This window comes from Nicotiana tabacum, chromosome 1 (genome assembly GCF_000715075.1).
Source record: "Nicotiana tabacum cultivar K326 chromosome 1, ASM71507v2, whole genome shotgun sequence".
In the NCBI taxonomy this organism is placed as follows: domain Eukaryota; kingdom Viridiplantae; phylum Streptophyta; class Magnoliopsida; order Solanales; family Solanaceae; genus Nicotiana; species Nicotiana tabacum.
In genome coordinates this window covers 208,315,786-208,321,785 of record NC_134080.1, presented here as the reverse complement: position 1 = coordinate 208,321,785, position 6,000 = coordinate 208,315,786, and positions in this window count along the sequence as shown.

Sequence of the window (6,000 nt, the reverse complement as noted above, 5' to 3'; positions counted from 1 at the left end):
GTTGTTCCTGTTGAATCCGAACTGTTTAGATTTGTTGTTTGAATATAATTTTCCTTTCTTTGTATAAAAATGTAGTCGATTTATTAATAAGTAATGGGGTTGCATATGTATAACTTCTTCATCTAATAATGTTAGTTGAATTAATCTGTTTTTGATATTATTGTGTATCTATCTCATGTTCTAGCATTAGTAAATAATAGAATGTAGAATTAAAGTAGTTTTTCCTTGTACAAACGCGATCGCAATTTTCCGTTCACATTAGTCGTAACTTAATAACTGATAAGTTACGTTTTTTAGCATGTAAATAATTAAGAAATTTTCTTTTGCTTTTAGAGACAAACTTAATAGAAGAAATGTAGTCACTGTAGGTTTATCCTTAAAATAAAATGAGACGAGTCTCGCCAAATAAATCACACATCGCTGGGGCCCTCAATAAATACATAACCATTGACTAGACTTTGGATTTGGCCGTTTAATGAACGTTCACGGCCTCTTCCTAAAATAACAATACGTTAGTCTCTTTAGGACGCGCCTTAATAAATCTTACCTTCTTAAACTCGGGTGCACATTTATGTGACCCAAATCCAAATCTCAACGGAATCGAAATGTGTCTCTAATCACGGGTACATTGATTGTGGCGTGGTCCGAGATGCATTTCCGTGACGTTGCAAATTCCTTTTTAATAATAAATGAGACGAGCCTCGACAAATAAAAAATGTATAAGCTGCGGGGCCCTCTAAATGTATATGTTAAAATACTTAGAATTCGGGACAGGCCGTTTAGCGAATTTTATGGCCTTCTCCAAATAACAATACGCTAGTTGCTTTAGGCACGCTTTTAATAATCTATTTTCCCTAACTCGGGTGCATATTTATGTGACCTAAATCCAAATCTCAACCGAGTCGAGATATGTCAATAATCACGGGTGCATTGATGTAACGTGGTTCGAGATATGTTTCCACAACGTTGCAAGTCCTATAAAATAATAAATAATTATGAAAGCAGTAAAAAGTTAAAATTGCACATAAGTTCATATTTGTATAAAATCAGATTAATCAAGCCGAATATAACGGTTGAGCGACCGTGCTAGAACCACGGAACTCGGAAATGTCTAACACCTTCTCCCGGGTTAACAGAATTCCTTATCCGGATTTCTGGTACGCAGACTGTAATATAGAGTCATTCTTTTCCTCGATTCGGGATTAAAATTGGTGACTTGGGACACCCTAAATCTTCCAAGTGGTGACTCTGAAATAAATAAACCAATCCCGTTTCGATTGTCCTTTAATTGGAAAAAACTCCCTACGCCCCTCGCGTGGCGGAAAAAGGAGGTGTGACAGCTCTGGCGACTCTGCTGGGGATAAATGGCCCAGAACCACCGGTTCAGGGTTAGAAATTCGAGCTTAGATAAATTGTTATTTTTGGTTTTATCTGATTTTTACATGTTTGAGCCTAATGTGCTAAATGCTGCTTTTACCGCTTTGATATTATTTGAACTGTACATATAAACTGTGCTGAAACCCTTCTCTTCTTACCTCCGGGGAGAAGCTCGCTGGTCGAGACTCCCTATTCTGTTAGTGTCAATACCTAAAATAAGAAAGAGACCGGATAAGTTACAAAGCCGGACTACCCCGCGGGTCCCCGGTACGTAGCCCCCTCCTCGACTCGAGTTGTCCGCTCGGGTACACAGTCTAGAACAAATACCCATATTATGAACCTAGAATAACTCAGTTTCATGCCGGATCCCTAGTAGGAACGTTTGTTTGCATCACGTGCATTTGACTTTGGAGGCTCAACACAGGGGTTGGGTCTGTCTAGGACAGGTGTACCAAAAAATGAAAATGACCATCCTGATGCATCTTACTTGCTACTACTTGCGCATTTATTTTATTCGGACTTGTGTGTTGACTGACTTGTGAATATCAGGAACAATATTTTGAAATTGAAAAAAAAAAAGAAATAGCGGTTAGGGAACTGTTTATTTTTGAAAAGAAAACAAATGCCCAAATACTATCAAAACTCTGCCGAAATTTTAAGAAAATGAGGGAAAAAATGTCTTATTAGTTTGTTTTATTAAAAGCTAAGAAAAGAAAAAAAAATCATTGTTCTGTTTTGTTTTTCAAAAAAAAAATAGAAAAAATATATAGTTTGTCTTGCCATGAAAATGAAAATGAAAAAGAGTCTTATTTTTAAAATATTTTTTTTATTATTTATTTGCTTATGAAAATGCAAAAAATTAAAAAAATAAAAATAAAAAAGAGTCGTTCATTATTTGTCGTATGTATATATATATATAAATCCAAAAGTTTTTTTTATTTCCAAAAAGTTTTTTTTTATTTCCAAAAGATATATATATCTTTATTTGTTGCAAAGAGTATTTGTCTTGCCAAGAAAATTCAAAATAAAATTCCAAAAAAATATGTCTTGCAAAAAATAATATAAATATCTTTATTTTCCATTGTTGATAAAACAAAAATAATAAAAATATTTTCTTTTAAGAAAAAAAAATCCGAAAATATTTTGATTCTTCTTTCAAAATTGAAAAGAAAATTCAAAATTCAAAAAATATTTTTTAGAAGCATTTCTTTTATTAAAAGTAAAATTCCAAAAATATTTTCTTTTTTCTTTAGAATAAGAGAAAAAAACAAATGAAAATTCAAAAAATATATCTTAGAAGTCTTTCTTTTAAAAAGAAAATCAATCAAAAATCCAAAAAAAAAAAATACTTCCTTTCTTCTTTTAAAGTAGTTCTTTCACAAATTCAAAAAGATAATAATAAAAAAAAAGAAGTTAGTTCATCTACTTATTCTTGATTGCCCGAACTACGCTGGTTTGATTCTCACCGGATGTGAGATATGTAGGCAACCCTCATCGGGTCCAACCCCACCTTTTGCTAAAATAGCCAAAAACAAAAAAATAATAATAAAAAATGTGTCAAAATTTTAATTCTGTCATAAAGAAATCGGGTGATGTTGTTTTGTCAAAACATAGCCGAATGTTCCCGAAAGGGCGCCGGAAGGTTGACTTTGCATAAACAGCCACCTTTGGGTCATTTTTAAAATTTGGTCCAGTTGACCCACACAGCCTTTAAAATCCTTCTCCACGAGAAAAGGAAAGACCGTGTTTGCAATATTGACTTTCCTAAATTTAAAAAACGATAAAAAGAGTCATAAATAAGTCAGGTGATGTTGTTTTGTCACAAATAGCCGAATGTTCCCGAAAGGGACGCCGGAAGGCTGACTTTGCATAAACAACCACCTTTTGGGTCATGTTTAGGATTTTTGGTCCAGTTGACCCACACAGCCTTAAAAATCTTCGTCCCCGAGGCGCTGAAGGGCTGTGTTTGCAACACCAGGTTTTTATTGTAATTTAAAAAGAAAAAAAAACAAAGTGTCAGCGGTCAGGTGAATACCGTTTGGATTTTTAGTCAAGAATAAGCCGAGCCAGCTTCGGCCGTGTCTTAAACCGTTCTTGCCAAAATAGCCTTAGAGTATCTTTCAGTTGTCGAAAGGCTATTTTCGTAAAAGAACGGACAAGTTTGTAAAGTGTCATAAAATAATCCTCCTCGACCTCAAAATTCATGTGAAATTTGGAAGTGGCCACATTTGCAAAAATAATCGTTTGGATGCATTTGTCAAACAGAGAAAGGGAGCTGGCATTTTGTTTTTGAGTTTGTAAATCTTTTGATTAGAATATGTGGGTTGTTTGATTTTCGAGTTTGTAGGTCATCTTCAAACCTTTGAAACCCAGTTTGTTCTAATATGAAAATTGAAAAAATATTTATTATTGTTTATCTTTTATTGGTCCGAACTACGCAAGGTTTGATTCATGCGGGGTCATGATATGTAGGCAATCTCCATAAGATTCGACCACAAAAAAAAATGAAAAAAAAAAGAAAAAAAAAAAAGAAAAAAAAATCGAAAAAAAGAAAAAAAAAGAAAAAAGAAAAAAGAAAAAAAAGAAAAAAGAAAAAGAAAGAAAAAGATGTTGGTAATAATGGGGACCGACTAAGTCCATTCTAACCTGTTTTGTTTTGAATAGCAAGGAAAGTTAAGGTGGTTGGTTTGTGGTAAGCTGGACAATGACACCCAGAATATCGCGCAGAATCCCTTACCTGCACATCATGATGCAAACTTTGCGGGGATCAGGCTTGATAACAGAAGCACTCGAATCCTATTGGGGACTTGTTGACGGAGGTTGATAATATTGAAGCTGGTAATGGTCTTGGCAGTATTGATGCGAAGCTCTGTGGCTAAGATGTCAGTTTTGATAAAGTGGGAGGACGCTCCGTTCCTTGGTTAGCAAGAAAGAGGCATTTGGTGGCTTATTTTGTTGTCATTTCTGTTATTCGGATTATTAGGATTGTAATTCGGATTTTGTCCTATGTCAAACCTTCTTATCTTTCCATTTTTCGTCATAGCGGTTTGTTCAAGTTTTGTCCAGGTTGTTTAAGATTTTATTCCGGTTTGTTTTGTTTTTTTTTTCAAACCATTTCACCGGTAATCTAATACAAAAGCCGGTCTTTTATTATTTCCAGTCATCTTTTTGTTTAGTCCTTCTATCATTTTTGTTCAGCGCCGATTCTAGTGACATGACATGCGCACACAGTTTGGGCCTAATCTTAAAAGTTAATCATAAAACCTTCGAAAAGGTGATCAGAACATTTAAAGGAAATAAGGACGGTTTGAGATTATTTGGAGCCCGAGTCATGTGGAACTAGGGCAAGTAAAACACAAATAAAACCGTTAAAAGCAAGATTCGCCAAATTGGCATGAGGGTCATTCATGATAATGAGAGTGTCGCCCAACGGTGCTTTAGAAATGACAAAGGAAAAAGCAAATGTTTAACATAATTGTCAAGTCCAGCACCATCGGAAGAGACTATAAATCGATTGTTTAATTGTGTTGTTTGCACTTGGCATGTTTTGAAGACTGGAATGACGAAGGCATTTTGTTCTGCTACCTAAACACTTTATCCTTCGTTACCCCTTTTGAGCCTTGTTTACTTTTCTTTCATACCCCTAGTTCGGAATCAGTAGCAACGACTAGAAGATGCGAACATGGAAGATAAAAAAAAAAGAGAATAGCAAAACAACAAAAAAAACAAGCAAGAAAAAAAAAAGCAAAAGGAAAAAGAAAAGAAAGATAAGAAATGAGTGAAAAGAAAGTCACAATGAAAACAGAAGAATTGGGAACTACGTTTGACCTAATTCCTCAAAGAAGATACGTAGGCGCTTCACGGCTCGGTCATAGTTTTGAAAAAAAATGAAAAAAAATCAATTAAGATATCCCCAAGCAAGAAACTGGGGCAAAGGTTGCGTTTGTTGTAAATAAATCTAATTCCGAAGGTTGTAATTAATAACCCAAAATCGATGCATTTTTGAGCCTTTCATACCCTTTCTTTCTAGCCCTATCCAAAACCCACATTACGGTCCAAAGAAAGACCTTCTGATCAGTCTTCAAAAGATGCCAAGTCAGACAAATGGAGAGTCTTACCGGTGAACATAACATTCTGTTCCACAGCAGAAAGGACTCTAATCTCCAGCAGAGAGAGTCATACCGGCAACACTCCAAATCCCCAGCTGGGAAGTGATACAAATGAGAGAGTCTTACCGGTGAAAATCTTTACGGACACCATAAGGCGATGAAAGCTGAGAGAAAAACCAAAATGAGAAAGGCTTGATAGTGAAAACCCTTCGGGCACTACAAGTCGAATAAGATTGGGAATCAGATGGGGAATCGTCAAGTGAAGATCTTGAAAGATGTTTGGAGGTAGAGGATAGGCCACATGCGCATGTCATGACCATTAGAGTCGGTATCTGCATTTGATAGGGTTTTATTTGTAGTTTCTTTTGTTAAAGAGTCATTTTTTCCTTTGTCTTTTTATTCTGTTCCCTTTTATCTTTCTCCTTTCATAGAAACATTCCCCAGTAGAGTCTGTTTGATCAGAACCAATGGGCAATGACTTCAAAATATGCCATCAGCTTTCCAAATATGCAAG